This window comes from Atractosteus spatula, chromosome 10 (assembly GCF_055471065.1).
Source record: "Atractosteus spatula isolate fAtrSpa1 chromosome 10, fAtrSpa1.hap1, whole genome shotgun sequence".
In the NCBI taxonomy this organism is placed as follows: domain Eukaryota; kingdom Metazoa; phylum Chordata; class Actinopteri; order Semionotiformes; family Lepisosteidae; genus Atractosteus; species Atractosteus spatula.
In genome coordinates this window covers 159,775-178,577 of record NC_142715.1, presented here as the reverse complement: position 1 = coordinate 178,577, position 18,803 = coordinate 159,775, and the positions used below count along the sequence as shown (strand labels likewise).

The window sequence follows — 18,803 nt, the reverse complement described above, 5'->3', positions numbered from 1 at the left end:
AAAAATCCAATAGATTTCGTTCCACTTCACAATTGTGTCCCACTTGTTGGTGATTCTTCACATAAAATAAAAAATTTATATCTTTATGTTTGAAGCCTGAAATGTGGCAAAAGGTTGAAAAGTTCAAGGGGGCCGAATACTTTCGCAAGGCACTGTAAGTCTCCTTTTCGTCCCCAATGCATATAACTGAATATAAATCAGTCAAGTTCAGCTACTTTTCTGATGTATATGAATACACTAGTTCTGGTGCAGCTGTTACAACAAAGATACTGAAGAACTTTTTTTTCATACGAGCTCTTGCCGTTTTTTAAATTGAATATTTTTTTCATTTCGGTAAATCACACGAAACACCAGCAACACTCATCGTAAGCATCTGACCAATCACATTCCTGAATTTTAAAACCATTTAGTATTTATTTTTAACTTGTTTTATTTATTTTTTAATTTTACACACCTGTTTTAAGTATTCTTGCCATTTTTAGCATATTGTAAGTGGATTTTTTTCAAACATTTTATTTTTTAAATCATATCAACCCATTGTAACTTCCCATTGATAATTCCTGAGCTTTATAACTGTGTATTATTTATTTTTACCTTGTTTTATTTTTTATTATTTTACAGAGCTTTTTAATATATTGTGAGCATTTTAGTGTCATTTTCAAATAGGACTATCAATGCTCTTGACTTTTAAACCTGTATTTATTCTGACATTATTCTCTCCACCTGCAGATGAGGGAGGTATTTGATTTTAAATTTGTTGATTTTGGGGGATAATGTACATTCATTTCCTTGTATGTATCACCAGTGGGAAACTTTTTTTGGATGAATTGCATTTTTGGATGAATTGCAATCTTTACTTCAAGGCCTTCAGACTGATATAGAAATGACGGGAGATTTAAATGACACATTTGATAAATCAGACAGGAACAGCATAACATCTAAAATGGCAGAACCCTCTAAAGTACTGAAAAATTTCCGGCACATTCATAATAAATAAAATGTATTGAATTTGAAGCATAAAATTTGCTTTTTTTCCCACCTCACCTCACCTAATGCTATTGCATTAACGAGGCTGAAGTTGGCTTCTTATTCGCCAGCTTCTTCGCGTTTTTCGTTCCATCTTAAATGCTGCTGTTGTGATGTCATGCCGCCTTTCGCCTGTAGATGGCTCTCTACAGTCATTTTTAAAAATACTTATCCGGATGTATTACTGTACATATCCTCAGTAAAGGGGAATATGTAAGTAGAGACTGTCCAAATTGCATTTTTGTATGAAACACATTTCAGAAACACAACTCACAATAATACAATCTGGCATGTTATACAACGAGTAAATAAGACAAAGGCAAAACATAAGTTCACTGGCACTTTCTGCATATTTTCCACGACCTTGCCTTCTGGTCATAAAAAGTCTCAAACTCTTGGATTTTGCAAGAAATTTTAATATAGCAGTTTTAAATGGGATATTTAGAACATGGCATATGAGAATATATGGTTAACTGAGGATGAGCAGAGGGTGATCACACTTTCTGCTTATTGCTGTGAACCTACCTCCTGGTTATAAAAATGTCTAAAAATTCTGACACAGATGAGTGAGAGACAATGGAAAAGACTATCAAAATCCTGAACTTCAGGACATTGTACTGTACCGTTTTTTAAATACGACCCTCTGAACATGGCATGAGAGAATACATTGTCAAATGGTAAATGCAATGTTTGTTATATTGCTAGGGCCCTCCCTCCTGATTTTAAAATTGTCTCATATTTCTGACATCAAGGTGTGAGACACAATATAACAGACTGTCACAATCCTGAACTTCAGGACATTTTACTGTACCATTTTAAAAATATGACCCTCTGAACATGGCATGGGAGAAAATGGCATGTGAGAATGCATTGGGAAAAGGTGAATGCAATTTCTGCTGATTACAAAATCGTCTCACAATTCTGACACTGAGGTGTGAGACACAATGTAACAGGCACTCATAATCGTGAAGTACAAGAGATTTTACTGTTACGTTTTTTTTAATAATGACCCTCTGAACACAGCATGTGGGGATTTATAGTCAACAAAATAGCACACATTCTGCCAAATTGCTTTGTCCCTCCTTCCTCGTTACCAAAACATCTTAGTATATCGACACTAAGGTAAATATCGGAGTCAACCGATACTGATCAGGGTCTGCTGCTGCTGAGCCCGCAGCCTTCACCATAAGGTCCAATTCCCCAAGCCTGCTGACCATATATGTCTATCCCTTCTCGTCAAAACTCGTATTTTCACAGGGTACCCTTCAGAAATCGCAGTATAGAATGAAAAAAAAAACCTCCAATAGATCTCGGCCGCTGTTGGTGATTTTCCTTTAAAAACAAATGAATGTCTTGAAATTTTACGGAGTGTATCACTTTCACCGAGACCGAGAAGTCTCCACGACCGGTCTTGTACCGCAATGAAATACAGAGCCCGTAGGGGGCAGTAGGCTTGCAAATATAGCTCACTGTGTATATAATGAAGAAGCAGAGATTAGTTCCTCGTCTGCATGTTGCAGAGCCTTACGCTACTCGTACCAGCAGCTGGGGTTTGATCCCTGCACGGGCGATTAGTTGAAAGACCATTTAGCCGGCTGGCTTTTATGTTTCACACTAAATTGAGATCTCGAAACCAAAATAGTTAGAAATATGGAACACAACCGTTGTTCCCCAAGAAGGAAAGCTGTTTTGTACTGACGTCACTCCTTTTGATTTAACCCAGATTGTGAAGACAACTCCGCCCTATCAAAGAAAAATGTTACTCAAAAGTTGGAAAGCACACTCTTAACCCATCTTATATCTGATTCCCGCGATCCGTTCAAAGCTGCTTAGTGTTTCGCAAGCAAATCATTTCAGGGAAGAAACTCAGTTTAGTGAACTACTTTTGTATTTTCACTCATTGAATTTGATATTTGTACTCTCTTTGCATTCTCAGCAATAATAATTCAAAATTACAGTTCGGATTTATTGGAAAACTTCACAAGCATTGTTAGGTTAGGACTTTAAAATTGTATTTTAATATCTTGGTATATTTACCTTCATTTTAATATAGATATAACCATAAATGTTGTTAAGCATATTGTACTTATGTCGTACTTTTTAAAACATTTTAGCTGAGGACGCACAGCGACTATTATACCTTGTGATACATGCAAGACATCTGTAAACAAAGATGTAATTACAATAAAATTGGCAATTAACAGAAAACCACAATTTGTGTAATATTATTCCTCGATATCGATGATCAGTTGAAGGATTTGAAGAAACTATCAAAGAAACAGCAGCAATAGCAGATGATTGGTTTTGAACCCATCTTTACACCTCAATAATCCATTTGTCCTCAAAAAAAGAAAAGACAGGCATGTTTCGAGTCTCATAATTATCCTCCTCTCGATCCAAAAGAAACGTATACCTTTGATTGCTTCTGTAGTATTTTGGATTTTCTTACAAAGATCTCACGAAGTATTGCCAGGATCTATATTTAGCGTTCGGTAGCGATAACACTGCTGATATTGATTGAGTAAAAATCTATGATGTATTGACAGCTTTATCCGAAGCGAGAAGTCCTTGAACGCCGCTTATGAAGTGTTGGGATCCATACCAAGAAATGCCTTTTGTTTTCTCACCCAAAATACTGCTATTGCATTACACATTACATGAACATTACCAGTTTTGGTAGCTTCTGGGTGCGATTTTCCAAAACTGAAACTAATTACAAAATTATTTAAGATGAACCATGTCCAAAAATTGTAAATCAGGATTAATATAATATCAAATGAAATTACTACAGAAGAAAATGTTTAACTGAAATATGAATAAGACTATGCAAGCCTACAAAATAGAACAATTCAATATTTATAACTTATTTTTTTTATATTTTGAGAAATGGGCTCACAAACTGGAAGACACTAACGTTTCTCTTTGTTAGAGTATGTGAATAACAGTTTAACCCCAAATGTCTGTAATTGTGATTTTGTTAAAATTCCAAAAAAGCATCTATCAATACTAAGAAATTATTAAGAAAGGAAGAAATTGTATTTCATAACCTGTAAGACATGAAGACATTTACAGGTTATATCCTTTGCTTTGTCTTTTAACGCAAGCGTTAAAAAACAGCAGTACTGATGATTTTCATGGACTGATGCACACTTGTTCTGTACAACTCCAGTGATAAAACCTTGTCTGTAAAAATTGTAGAATGTAAAAGGGCGAAACAACGCTCCAACCACAGGAATGGTATCATAAAGGATCATTTTCTTATTTAATACATCCTTTTGAGATGCCTTGTCAACGCACACAGACGTTAGAGCTGAACAAATATTTTGTACACAAGACGGCAGTGCGATATTAGTTTTCCTGTCTTCTTGATGGATTCAGAGGTCCTTGCTCACCACATAACTTTACAGCTAAGGAACAGTAGCTTGGAAAATACCCAACTCAACAAGTGAGCATGTTGGTTGCTCTTGCTCTGAATGCAAGGAGCTGTTTTTTTTTCGCATTAATCATTATTAACCAGAAACAGCTGCACAACTGGTCGCATTTGTGATTATGTCACTTCTCTGCTTCAGCAAGGTCAATAAAAAACTCTGAAAGTAGTAGAGAAAAACTGAATTAAAATCATATTAGCAATTCTGAGCGATATCTGCATACAGGCAATCCAATAAGAACATTGAAATCTTTGAATATCATCTCTCTATATATTGCGCTGCTTTTTACTTGGAGTAAAACTATTGGATTGGAGGAATGCTAACCGCTGGGTTAAAATGTATTGTTGTTATTTGGAGAAATCAATGAACTCGTGATTTTATATGTTTTAAAAGACGGTCATGCACACAGAAAAAAGACAGTGCTGATTATTTTTCTGGAGACGGAGCACTGATGACCTATCCGAGCCAATTGATAAAGCCCACCCAGTGGATACTCTAGCAGAACGTGGAAGAATGTTCACCATTGTAACCAAGGCAACCACAGGAACAACATCAAGAAGCACAATCAATTCCCCATTTAAATCTTTCGTGTAAGGTATGCTATGTGAAAGTATGAAGTAAATCCTCTGATCTCTTTTGAACATGGACAAGGTATTTCTGATGGAGCGCTATGAGCAAAGATTTAATAAACTACTCCTGCCGATAATTCAGCTTGAAGAAGTAAAAGCCTCACAAACAAAAGCAGCTCGCTACCACAGCCAATATTAAATGTACTTGGTGGCACATTACCATGTGCACTGGCTCAAAAGTGATCTCAGCAGATGTTATTCCCTACGTAAAGCTGAAAGCGCTGATGAGCATTTCCATTGAGAAAAAATAAATCTGCCTTGATGTTAAACATAGAGAGCCTGTCTTTTAGACGTTCTCCCTCTAAACACCTTGTGCAGCCTCCCGACAGACTAACAAAAAGCGCATTTTCACCAACTCAATTTATAATACGCCCCTCAAAACTCACAACCAAATAACAATCCATCCGTATATTTGAATTCCAAGATCCATTCAAGGCAACTTGGCTCTTCGCAAGCAAATAATTTCAGGGAAGAATCTCAGTTTAGTCAACTACTGGTGCATTCAGCACACACCTTGCTTTTGCTTGTCAGGGTGGCCGAGTGGTCTAAGGCGCCAGACTCAAGGATGTGTGTTTTTTCAGCTGGCTTGGGTGTTCTGGTCTCCAAATGGAGGCGTGGGTTCAAACCCCACTCCTGACTGCTTCTGTTTTTACCTCTCTTGAATTGTTCCAGTGCTAGCTGACAGTGAATGACTGAAATATAAAAGCAGCAGAAGAAAGCAAGCAACTCAGTGCAATTTGTGAGTATTCTGCACTGTTAAAATGCACAGGTTTTCATACTTTTTGGAATTTGTAGCTCAAGAAGTGACTCCTGTTTCATTTTCTATTCACCAACTCGATTTGCATTCCGCCCCTCACACCTCACAACAGAATAACAAACGGCTTCATGTGCCACACCATTCCCCTGTAGATTCGGTTTGCACTATGAATTAGGCGACCCCAAATGAAATATTTTAGTGTTGGCTCAAATGTGAGGAATTTCATGAACCCTCAAAAAGGAACGCTTTCAGAGAATGCCAGCAATTCAAAGCGTGTAGGCAGCAATTCTGCAATTTATTTTATCGGGGCTGGTGCTTTCCGAGTCGATGGCTCCGCATTAGAAATGAGAAGTGCTGAACTCTAAACATGTTCTTGCCATTACTGCTACTCCTGCTCCTACTCCTTCGTCCTCGAAAAAAGAAAAGACAGGCATGTTTTGAGTCTCAAAATGATCTTCTGGATCCACAAGAAACATGTAAATTTGATTGATTCCGCAGTATTTTGGATGTACTGTACTTATAACTTCCATCGAAGAGAGATTTCATCAGTTGCATGAAATTGAAACTTTCGACTTTTTGTCTGGTATTGAAAATATGTTAAAAAAAAACATAAACAATTTTCTAATGAACAACTCATGAAGTATTGCCAGGATCTATATTTAGCGTTTGGTAGTGATAACACTGCTGATATTGACTGAGTAGAAATCTATGTTGTATTGACAGCTTTATCTGAAGCAAGAAATCCTAGAACGCCATCTATGAAGTTTTAGGATTCATACCAAAAGATGCCTTTTGTTTCCCACCCCAACTGCTGCTATTGCATTACACATTATGTGAACATTACCAGTTTTGGTAGCTTTGGGGCATGATTTTCCTAAACTGAAACTTATTACAAAATTATTTAAGATGAACCATGTCCAAAAATTGTAAATCAGGACTAATTTTAATATCAAATGAAATTACTACAGAAGAAAAGGTTTGATTTATATAACTTATTTTTTTTATTTTTTGAAATGGGCTCACACATTCAGATTCGTTCTCAGTGGTTCTTGCTCACCAAATAACTTAAAAGCTGAAGAAGAATGCTACGAAAAATACTAATCAAAATACAAAATAATAATCATTATTAACCAGAAACAGCAAAAAAACTGGTCACATTTGTGATTATGTCGCTTCTCTGCTTCAGCAAGGTCAATAAAGGACTCTCTGAAAGTAGTAAAACACTAAAGAACTGCAAAACTGAATTCAGAATCATATTAGGAATTCTGAGTGATGCCTGCTTACATGCAATCCAATACGGATGTTGTCTTTAAATAAGAATTCTCTATGTTTCCCTGCCTTTTCCCTGGAGTGAAACTATTGGATTGAAGGAATTCTTATCACAGGTTTACAAGGTGTCGTTGATATTTGGAGAAATCTATGAACTCGTGATTTTTATATACTTTAAATAACGGCCATACGCACAGAATAAAATGACAGTACTGATGATTTTTTCCTGAGACGAAGCACAGATTATCTTTCCAACACAGCTGATAAAGGCAAGCCAATAGATACTCTAGCAGAACATAAAAAAACAGAATCAATTCCCCACTTAGATCTGATATCTGAGGTATGCAATCAGGACTCTGTATTAGCTACTATTGATCCATGCAGGACACAGCACAATTTGAGCCACCACTTAGACCTGGTGCCCTCTTGTCTTGGATGAGATTGGCACAGCGATTGATTACTGGGGATCATCTTCTTCATCCCTGAACTACCTCACTCACACCGAGATCCCTGGCTGTAGTCCCCTTTACCTAAAGTGGGGTCTCCCTCACTGTCATCCACACTGTATCCAGAAGGTGCCGCATCAGAGAGGAGTCTCCCTGTGAACAGAAGAGCAGGTCAGTAATCTCGCTGTCATTCTGACACATACTGGCTTGTCAGAGACTATTTCTCTTCCAGGTAGTGTTTATTTCTAATGACAAAGGCTAATGCAGGCTGGTACAGAGTGTACTACCAAGTCTTATTTATGATAACTCACCTGACACTGTGTCTGGGCTCTGGGGCACAGTTACAGCATCATCATAGTACTCTGGAGCCTCTTCTTTCACAGAAGTCATCAGCTCTCCTGAAGCACACAGAGACAGTTTTACTGTTACACATCAGATTTAAAATACAGGGGATCAGGCAACCTGATTATATAATACATTTCAAACCCATTCCATTTTTTTAAATTGAGATGGTGACTGACAACAGTGCAGCCTGTATCAGAACAGAGAAGGCAATGCTTTGTATCCTTGTGAAATATTTGAAGAGGAGCTGGACACTGGCAGCAGAATAAACAGACTCAGTGTGATGTGGTCTGCAGTACATAGAGGAGAGAGACTCAGAGTTTCTGGGATTGGTACAAGGTTTCTCTTTGGGACTGGACTGAAATAACCCACCTGACAAGGCATCTGGACTCTGAGGTATAGTTACAGCATCGTCATAGTACTCTGGGGCCTCTTCTTTCACAGAGGACATCAGCTCTCCTAAAGCACACAGAGCAGAGCTTCACTGTCACTGTCACACATCAGAACACTGATTCACTCGGCGTCAACATGACAGAACAGCAATCACTTGAAAACAATGTTCCACACTCCGTAAGCAAGAACTTCAGTGTTTGCAGTCACCCGATATGCCGATAGTCAAAGGAGCGCAAAACACGAAGCGTCAAAAGACAAGATGAGTTGATGGAAAGAGGGTTGAATTGATGAGCACAAAAGTTCAGCTCGTACAATAGGCAACGAAGGTCCCAGCGTCGTCATCGCACTTGAAAGGACTGCCTTGCAGACCAAGGGCAGTGGGCGGTGCCTGGCAAGAGGGGCAGAGGCGTTAAGACATGATGCCGAGAAGCATGAAGCGCGGGGGATTAGCTCAAATGGTAGAGCGCTCGCTTCGCATGCGAGAGATAGCGGGATCGATTCCCGCATCCTCCAGGTCTGAGTTTGGAGCTCTGGGAGCCCGGTGCTCTAATTTAGCCTCTGCGACTTCTGATAGGTGCTCCTCCGTTGTGGAGAGAATGTCCTTCAGTTGTCAAGCGTTGAAGGGCCACACCTCCTTCCCAACCTCAGTCTGCACTGAGTGCGTCTCCAGCATTTTCTCGTCCAGTTTGTCAGCTTAGCAAGTGAGAAGTATATCCGAGTGAAAACAGTGCTGATAATACTCTCACAAATTGTTAGAAGACGTGCTTTTGATCATCGATTGCTTAACAATCACATTTGTTCGACTTGAGCCATCAAGCTCGTAGTTTTCCTTCAAATCTTGAAAGCTCTCAGTGAGAACATCATAGGCTGCAGGACGCCCCGTAACTTGAGTACTTCAACAGAAAGAAGAGCAGACAGCTCCACAAATATGCGAGGCGCAGAGAGCGCAAGGCGAGCCGCACACGTTTCGGTGGCTGAGAGAGGGCAGTTTTTGCTTTTGCATTTCCCAAGTAAGGACGCATGACAACAAGCGATCGCGGTGCTCATCTACGACATAGTGGTGATGAGTTTTCAGTACGTGTTCTTTTGAACGAGCAATGAGGTTGCCGCCTTGGAGAGCTGACTGCACGCTCTCATTGTGCCACGTGATGAGAATTCGCCAGGCTCGTTCAGTCATTAGTCACATTCCATCGTTTGCCATAAGCAGACGCTGCGAAGTGATGTGGATATCAGTTCCCAGTCTTGTGGAAGAGGAGGAAAAGAGCACACGAGGGCTCGTCCGGGAGTTGAACCCGGGACCTCTCGCACCCTAAGCGAGAATCATACCACTAGACCAACGAGCCACGGCAACATTGGCTATTTCAATCTGTCAGTGAGCTTGAGGATGGGGGAGAGGCGTCATTCGCTCGTCCAGTCAGACCTTCATCAATAAGTCAAGAAAGCCGCAATTACACGGCTGCCTTGCAGACGAAGGGCAGTGAACTTTGCCTGGTAAGAGGGGAACAAGTGGCACTAGGTGACGCCGAGGCATAAGCCCCAGCAAGCGGGTTTGGCTTGTATGGTACAGCGCTTGCCTTGCATGTGGGAAGTAGCAGCATCAATTCCTGCGTTCTCTAGGTGTGTGCTTAGAGCTTGATGTGCTGAAAGGTGTCTTTTAGCCTGTGGTCATGCCTTTCATGGAGAGCATCGTGCAGCTGTCAAGCATTTCGCAGCCACGCCCCCTTTTCATCTTCTCTCTGGCTTAAGCGTCTCCGCCACTCTCTCTTGACATTTCATGTCAGCATGTCAGAAGTCCGAGTGACATTTTTAATGGCTGAGTGAGGGCACGATGCTGAAGCAGAGAGGCCACTTCAGCCAGAGAGACTTGTGCTAGGTGAGATCTGAAAGACGGACTCGCAACAGAAACAGACCAAAAAAGTATCGGTGAGATCAAAAGGCAAATGCAACATCCAGCAGAGGGCGTCGCAAGATTAGTGTATAGGTGACTGAAATTCACGTGAGGCAAACTTTCCGACACATGCACTGCAGCCGGCCTCATTGGCGTAGTAGGTAGTGTGTCAATCTCATAATCTGAAGGTCGTGAGTTTGTTCCTCACATGGGGCAGGGTTGCTTCCTCTCTTGCTCTTTTCAGACTCTTGTGCCAACTGTTCACTCATAACCACGTCTGGAATGCGTGACCTTTACACGGGCGAGAAGCAACGCCGCATCCCTTTCCTAAAGAACATTCACATTCAGAAATAAGTCAAGAAATTTGCCATTACTTTCGCTCGCGCTGCTGTCGGCCTGCCCATGTTGCCAAAGAAAGATTCACTCGGCGTCAGCATGACAGAACAGCGATCACTTGAAAACAATGTTCCACACTCCGTAAGCAAGAACTTCAGTGTTTGCAGTCACCCGATATGCCGATAGTCAAAGGAGCGCAAAACACGAAGCGTCAAAAGACAAGATGAGTTGATGGAAAGAGCGTTGAATTGATGAGCACAAAAGTTCAGCTCGTACAATAGGCAACGAAGGTCCCAGCGTCGTCATCACACTTGAAAGGACTGCCTTGCAGACTAAGTGCAGTGGGAGGTTGGTGTTTTGAGACGGAGGCATTGGGATGGTGGGCTGAGATCTATTCTTCTTAAGGAATTCTTCATCGTGAAAGATCGGTCCACAGGTCATCCAAAGAACTCAGGGAATCATGTGCTACTGAAGGGAGTGAAGTGCTGAAACACATGACATGCCCCCTTGATCTCACATGCACAATTCTGCTGCAACATGCACAGCTACCGTCCACACCAGGCAGTGGGGCTTCAGCAGAATTTGCTACACCACCTGCAATTACATATCCAGCTGCACACATATACATGGCCCCTCTGTCCTTTTCAGGATCTCAAAAAAAGCAAAAAGCATAGCGTGGTTTTCCTGCCACCTGATTGACCTCATCTCCCTCAGAATATGCCCCGCCACATTCATTGCTGAAGCAGGACGTAGGCTAACGGACATGTCAGAACAGTGAGGTTCAACGATCTCTCCAAAATATTGTGGTTGTAGTGGAAGAGATATGTTTTAAATTGTACCTTGGTATTTCAAACTCTCTCTAGAATGTTTTCCATTTCTATTTTATTTTGACAGGAACTGTTAAAAGGCTAATGACACTAGATGAAAAGAGAAGAAAGAAAACACAACGTTTCAGCCGTGGAGCCTTCTTCAGGTGTGAGGGCTCCACGGCTGAAATGTTGTGTTTTCTTTCTTTTCTTTTAAGCATGGAATAGACCTATTACTTGTTCCTTTGCAGCCTACACATGGTGACGCAGCTCCCCACCTGAACTGCTAATGATACTAGATGCCTGGTAGTTTGTGGTACTTGGTTATTGTCTTATGTTTGCTCAAACTGCATATGTGTTGTAGCGGCGAGGCTTATTAATAAGAAAGAATTAAGTGTTCTGAGCCTTCCCAAATGAGGCCCCATCTCTGTTCATCTCTGTGGTGCAGCCACAGAGAAACTATTCATGCAGGCTGATTTAAGGTTTCCTTTGATAAGGGACAGCTCCCAAAGGGGGATGCACTTAGCTAAGCCTGGCTATCATGATCAATGGTCATCCATTGGCGCCTATCTGTCTAGGGAGTGCCAGATGGACTGCATTCCTAGGTGTCAGGAGTAAATGACTCATATCTCACCTTGATCAACCAATCAGGGACTGGTAGGGCCAAGTAACCCACGTGGGACTCTGATGCCCATGGAACGTTCAGCCAATCAACGAGCTGGAGTTCCTCCAGGTAAAAACAGGCAACACAGAGAGCCTGTAGTAAGATTCAGGAGAATTCTGTGGACTTTTCTAAAGGGAATTCAAAGGAGAATTCCAGGGCAGGACGGCCCAGGAGCAGAAGGCTCCCAAGGGCAGGACATTCTCACAGCGCACCTCCTGACCATCTTGAGACTCAGCCCGGACAACCACGGAACGGCCAGTGTGTCCGAGTGCCAGAACTTTCCTTTGTTCTAAGAGTCTAGAGCGGAGGTTGCCAGAGAGTAACCAGAGGATCCACCCGAGGTTAGCACCAGCAGCAGGCCTCGTGAACAGGTCGGAACTGTGGACAGCTGAATCACTATTCAGAACTAGCGCTTCATCAGGAACGAACCGGTCTTTTTCCTGACTTGCTGGGACCCACAGTCATCTTTTCTCCTGTGCGCAAACTTTGCTAGTTAAAGCCAACACTAACCAGCCGGTCAGTGAGCATCAGCACCACACCGTCACAAGCCGCACAGCACAGCCTGGCACCGAGCCAGAGAGCGCGGATTGGACAGCAACAGCCTGCAACTGTTTCTTTGAGTCTGCAGGAGATCTGAATCCCCAGAGATTGGATGAGTATTCAACTTCACTGCATTACAGCTAGAGAATTCAATTGTTATCCCAACCAGTTGATATCACTTTAATTCCTAAGAGTTATGTACTTGTTTTGAGAATCTAATATAGAAGTTATAACCAAGTTCATTTACGAAACGGTCTAAATGAATGATATATTGAACGTATGTCCTTTTGATATGTGTAACACTTTGTATCTGACTGAATATATACCTTTTGTATTCTGATAACCCTCTCGATAAGATCTGTTAGGTTTATATGCATATTCTATGTATTAATAAATGTATCCTCGTGTATTAGTACCTGTGTGTGTGCGTTGTTCGAGTTATGTCGCATGGTTGGATTCTAAAGCCATCAAAAGAATCAATTTTGTGATTTACTGCTACAATTAATAATTGTCCCAGTAAATGCCCAAACCCTACAGAACTGGTGCCTTCAGAGAGCACACTACAGTGTGATTGCATATTTTTGTGTATTTTCATATGTCAATATTTAATTCACTCACATTCCTTTATGCTTGGAAGGAAGGCAGATTGGATTTGGCACAGGACGCCTGCTCATATATGTTGATCTTTGTTGGGCTGGAAAAACAATGATAAAAAGTGAATGAAAAAAGATCTCTCCAACATTTCCCTTCTCTTGGCCATGGTTACACTGCCCTTTCTTTCCATCTTTTGTCCTTCTACAAAGATTCCAGGGCTCTTTATCCACCATAATATCAGAAGCCAAAAATAACCATCTAATGTGTAAACAGCATTTGTAATGTTGGTAGCTGGAAGAGGTTAAGTATGTTTGCAAGACCTAGTTGATTACACCACAGACTTACCTTGTTTTTTTTCTCTTTTAAAGGCTGTGCTGGACTGTACCACTATCATAGAAGATTTTTTTCAAGACACATCGCAGTTCCATAGTAGAGTTTATCAACAGTAGAATTCCATAGGACATTATTTATCAACATCTAACATTACCCAGTGTGAGACTCTGCCAGTAAACCTCAGAGCATTGAGTTCTCCACTAGTGAAGATGGCTTTCTGAAGTCATGAAATCCACTGCTGGGATGCCTGAGAGACAGTGATTGAATCCTGGCTGGAATTAGGCTCTCTGTTAGTGTTGATCTGTGGGAATTATGTGGTAAAAAGGGAAAACTCCTTTACTTTAGTCACTTTGAAAGTTCAAATGTACAGATCTTCAGAAACCCCAGTCTGAAGGGTGAAGCAGGTTCTGCTCAAGGAGTTGCCTGCGTTTTGCTCCATTCAATCCAAGCAGATAGTCCAACATTTGCCTTTTCTTGGCCATGATTACACTGCCCTTTCTTTCATCTTTGTACTTCTACAAAGATTTCAGGACTCTTAATCCACCATAATATCAGAAGCCAAAATTAACCTTCTAACATGTACAAATCATTTGCAGTGAAAGGAGGTGGAAGGGTTTAAGAATGTTTGTAAGACCTGGTTGATTACCACACATAGACATACTTTGTTGTCAGTTTTTTTTTTTTCTCTTTGAAAGGCTATAGGAGGGGTTTGATGGACTGTACCACTATCATAGAAGATATTTTTCTTCTAAGGACACTTATGTAGCGGCAAGGCGTATTTAAAATACAGGAATTAAGTTTGCTGCTCCCTTGCCAGTCCCTCTCTCCCTCATCTCAGTGCAGCTGGATACAGAGAGGCCATTCCATCTGGTTCACATTTAAGGTGTTTTGCTAGCTGATAGAGTTTCCTGATAAGGAACAGCTCCCAAGGCTGAGATTCACCAGCCACCCTAATAAATGGTCATCTCTGGCGCCTTACTGTCTGGGAGATTCCATGGGAGAGGCTCATCCCAAGGTTTACAACCCTAAGGTCAGAGGTCACTGTTACTCATCCTCCACCTCAATCAGCCAATCAGGAACTGGTAGGGCAGGGTAACCCCACGTGGGTCTCGAATGCCCGCGGAACTTTAAGCCACTGAACTACCGTAGTTCCTCCAGATAAAACAGGCAGCACAATGCCCAGAAGGTGCCCCTAACAAAAAGATCTGCCCAAGGTTAGCCCAGCTGACAGCCTCGTGAACCACCGGTACTCCACCGCCAAAGCTCGCCTGATCAACGAGTGAACTACGGTCGGAACTGTCGACAGCTGAATCTCAGGATTCAGGGCTAGCGCTACATCGGGAACGAACTGGTCTTCTTCCCATCTAAAGAGTGTGACTGGCTTGGACCCGCAGTCACTTTCCATATGCACAAGCTCTGCTAGTTTCAGCCAACACTAACTAGCCGGTCTTCAAAGAGCATCAGCAGCGCATCGCAGCAGGAATCTCTCCCTCCTCTCCTTCTCGCCAGCCGCACCGGCCACTGCCTGGCACCGAGCCAGAGAGTGCCGATTGCACACAGCAACAGCCTGCCACTACTTCTTTGTGTCCGCGGGAGATCTGAATCCACACAGATCGGATGAGTATTCAACATTCTGCATTACAGTTCGAGAATTCAATTGTTACCTCAACCACAATTGATATCAATCTAATACCTATGAGTGATGTACTTGCTTTTGAGTATCTAGTGTAGAAGTTGTAATCCCAGTTCATTTACGAAACAGTCTAAATGAATGGTATACTGAATGTATGTCCCTCTTGGTTTGGAACTCTTCATGATTTAATATATACCTTTTGTATTCTGCTAACCCACACTCTTAAGATCTGTTATGTTTATATGCACATTTTATGTATTAATAAGTGTATTAGTATCTGTGTGTGTGCGTTAATGAGTTAACTCACAAGGTCGGTTTTCTAATAGCCATCAAAGAATCATTTTGTGACTTACTGCTACAATTAATAATTGTCCCAGTAAATACACAAAACCCCTACACATTCATGGAAACCAATATTTACCTGCTAATCCAGAATGCAGCAGAGAACAGTTGGACAGAAGGTTAGTATTTGTCGATACTGCATCACAGAAGTCAGTCTCTTCCCCCTCATTATGCAGGCTGACTTGTTGAACGATGAACTGTCCTCCAGTGACTGTCAGCTGCAATCACTGACTCAGACATGGTGTTGATCCATTGATGGCACTTTGGCTGATTTGGTTAACATGCTTTCCTCTTAAAACAGGAGATGCTGAGTTCAAATCCCAGCAGTGCTTGTCTTACAAAATGAATCACTATGGATGATTACGTACAGCTTGATTTTGTTTAACGCAAGTTTTCATTTTCTTTCTGGAACAACTTGCTTTTCATGAAATTCATACAGCTTGTGAAAGATGAAATACAAATCTTGCCTTGTATATCGCAGGCTGGTAAGAAAAAAGCATTATTTTCTTTTTTTAAGCTTGCAAATGGAGAAAAGGGACACATGTGAGTCTCTGTTAATTGAAAGGTTAGTGGTTTGAGCCCACCCAGAAATGCACTTCTCATTATTGCAATGTAAACCTCATCTCTACTTATTCGGATTTCTTAGCAAAACCTTAACCCACTTGATATTTGCAAGACATGTGAATGTTTTTGTTAAACAATTAAGTATGTAAGTCAATATCACTGGGAATGGCCAATAATGACCAACATTCAAGGACATCATATTCAGCCAAGGACTGAACGGCTGGCAGAAGAATTCATTTATGCTCTTGATGCATCCTTAGTTAGAATATTTAAAATTACGACACAGATTTGTTGGAGAACTTGACAAGCAAAAAAGACAGTTGGACAGCATGATTATGTTAGGACTGTACATTTGTATTTTAATACTTTTGTATATTTATCTTAATTTTAATATACATGTAACCATAAGTGCTGTTCTATGTAAATAAATTTTGTTGTATTTTATCATATTTTAGCTGAGGGCACAAGGGGGTATATTATACCTTTCGAAACTTCCAAGACAACTACAGTATAACAGAGGCTCATACTTTAATATAATTTGCTTTAAAAGAAAACCACAATTTGTACGATATCATCCCTCAATATCGACGTTCAAATGAAGGATTTAAAGAAGCAACAGCGATAGGAGAGTACATTGATTTTGGACCAATGTTTGCATCTGAACAATCCTTCCTCCTGGAAAGAAGAAAAAACAGGTATGTTTTGAGTCTCATGATGATGCTCTTCTGGATAAAAAAAACAGTGCAAATTTGTTTCGGATGTATTTTAGATAAAATTATAACTGTCATCGAAGAGAACTTTGATCAGTTGAATGCAGTTGAAACTTTTGACATTTTATATGATGACAGGACGTACATTTAGGACTCAGTACCGATAACGCTGCTGCTATTGATGGAGTAGAAATAAGTGTATTGGCAATTTTATCTGAGGCAAGAAGTACTAGAACACCTCCTATAAAAATGTTAGGATTCAGAGCAAGAAATATTTTTCCACTTCACCCAATGGTATTGCATTAACGAGGCTGAAGCTGGCTTCTTATTCGCCAGCTTCTTCTTCTGCCTTAAATGCTGCTGCTGTGATGTTATGCCGCCTTTCGCCTGTAGATGGCTCTTTACAGTAATTTTTAAAAGTACTAATCGGGATGGATTACTGTATTTATCCTCAGTAAATGGGAATATGTAAGTAGTGACTATCCAAATAACATTTTTGTGTGAAACACATTTCAGAAAATTGTAAACCAATTTTCAAAACTCACAGCAACACAAACACAATAAGTAAATAAGACAAAACAGAAGTTCACAGGCACTTTCTGCATATTTACCACGACCTTGCCTTCTGACCATAAAAAGTCTTAAAATCTTGCATTTTACAAGAACTTTTTAATATAAATGGGACGTCTAGAACATGGCATATGAGAATATATGGTTAACCGAGGATGAGCAACGGGTGATGGCACTTTCTGCTTCTTGCTATAAACCTACCCCCTGGTTATAAAAACATCTAAAAATTCTGACACTGAGGTGTGAGAGACAATGGAACAGACTATCAAAATCCTGAACTTTAGGAAATTTTACTGTGCCATTTTTTTAAATATGACCCTGTGAACATGGCATGTCCCTCCTTCCTCATTATCAAAACATCTCAATGTTCCGACACTATGTACATTGGTAATTACAACACTTCACTGTTGCATTTCTGAGTTGTGACATTGTGAACATGGCATGTTAAAGTATATAGACAATCTAGATCAGAACAGGCTTAATGCAATTCATAGTGATTTATCATTTTCTTACTTTCTAAATGAAAAAAAAAATTCAGTGATTATGACACTTCGGTATGACATAAAATATGCTTCAATGACAGAATAAATAATCATGGAAAAAATACCCACAGTAGACATTCATATTTGTGATTATAGGAAATTTAAATATCAGGTGAGTAGCTGCGTCAGCATGCGTAGGCTGCAAAGGAACAAGTAAAGGGTTATTCCATGCTGAAAAGAGAAGAAAGGAAACACAACGTGTTGGCCGTGGAGCCTTCTTCAGGTGTGAGAAAGACAAGGCAGTATGCAAAGATCATTTTCTTTTTATCTTTGCTGACTGCAGTTTATCTTTGATGACAACATCAAAGACATTAAGGAATTCTTACGGCTAACAGCTCCACATCAACTTCCTTCTATAACTAACCTCATCAGATCTCTCAACTCCCAACTCTTCCAGTTTCTCACTTCAGAGAAGGATAAAAAACTCAATCATCCTCTACAGAGAAAAACCATCAACACCCCTACCACCTCCACCAATCCTAACCTTGTTGTTACTATACCCTCTGACCTTTCCCTTTCACCCCTTTGCATCCTCAGCTAACATATTTTAATATTACAACACAATTACAACAGATTGTACAGTATTTACAGTTTAAAATTAGGGTAAATATGTCAAAATATCAAAATCCAGATGCACAGTGCTAACAAAACAATGCTTGTCAAGCTCTCAAACAAATCTGCGTTGTATTTTTAAAATATTTCAGCAGAGGATGTGAGGGGAGTATAAATGACGATTAGACGATCATTTTCCTTGGGTGAATATGGTTTTCTGGGGAGTTGCGATGTTGGGCATTATTGGACATTTTTGACACGTGTTGAACAGTCGCATCTCCTACAAATATTAAAATGGCTATGGTTTAGCTGAGAAATCCAATCGACCTATGCAAAAACAATGTTTACATCGCAAAAAAAAAACACGTCCCTGGGTGGACTTGAACCACCAACCTTACGGTTCATAGCCGAACGCGCTAACCGATTGCACCACAGAGAC

At 40.5% G+C, this 18,803-nt stretch overlaps 4 non-coding genes across 4 annotated transcripts; 2 read left to right on the top strand and 2 right to left on the bottom strand.

Annotated features, from left to right (window-relative positions):
• The first annotated feature begins 5,609 nt into the window (after positions 1 to 5,609).
• trnal-caa (transfer RNA leucine (anticodon CAA)) lies at positions 5,610 to 5,722 on the top strand. Its single transcript has 2 exons — positions 5,610 to 5,647; positions 5,677 to 5,722. It is a non-coding gene; the product is annotated as a tRNA-Leu (tRNA).
• A 3,008-nt stretch (positions 5,723 to 8,730) lies between these two features.
• trnaa-cgc (transfer RNA alanine (anticodon CGC)) lies at positions 8,731 to 8,803 on the top strand. The gene has a single exon. It is a non-coding gene; the product is annotated as a tRNA-Ala (tRNA).
• Positions 8,804 to 9,561: 758 nt separating this feature from the next.
• trnap-agg (transfer RNA proline (anticodon AGG)) lies at positions 9,562 to 9,633 on the bottom strand. Its single transcript has one exon. It is a non-coding gene; the product is annotated as a tRNA-Pro (tRNA).
• Positions 9,634 to 18,729: 9,096 nt separating this feature from the next.
• Positions 18,730 to 18,803, bottom strand: trnah-aug (transfer RNA histidin (anticodon AUG)). Its single transcript has one exon. It is a non-coding gene; the product is annotated as a tRNA-His (tRNA).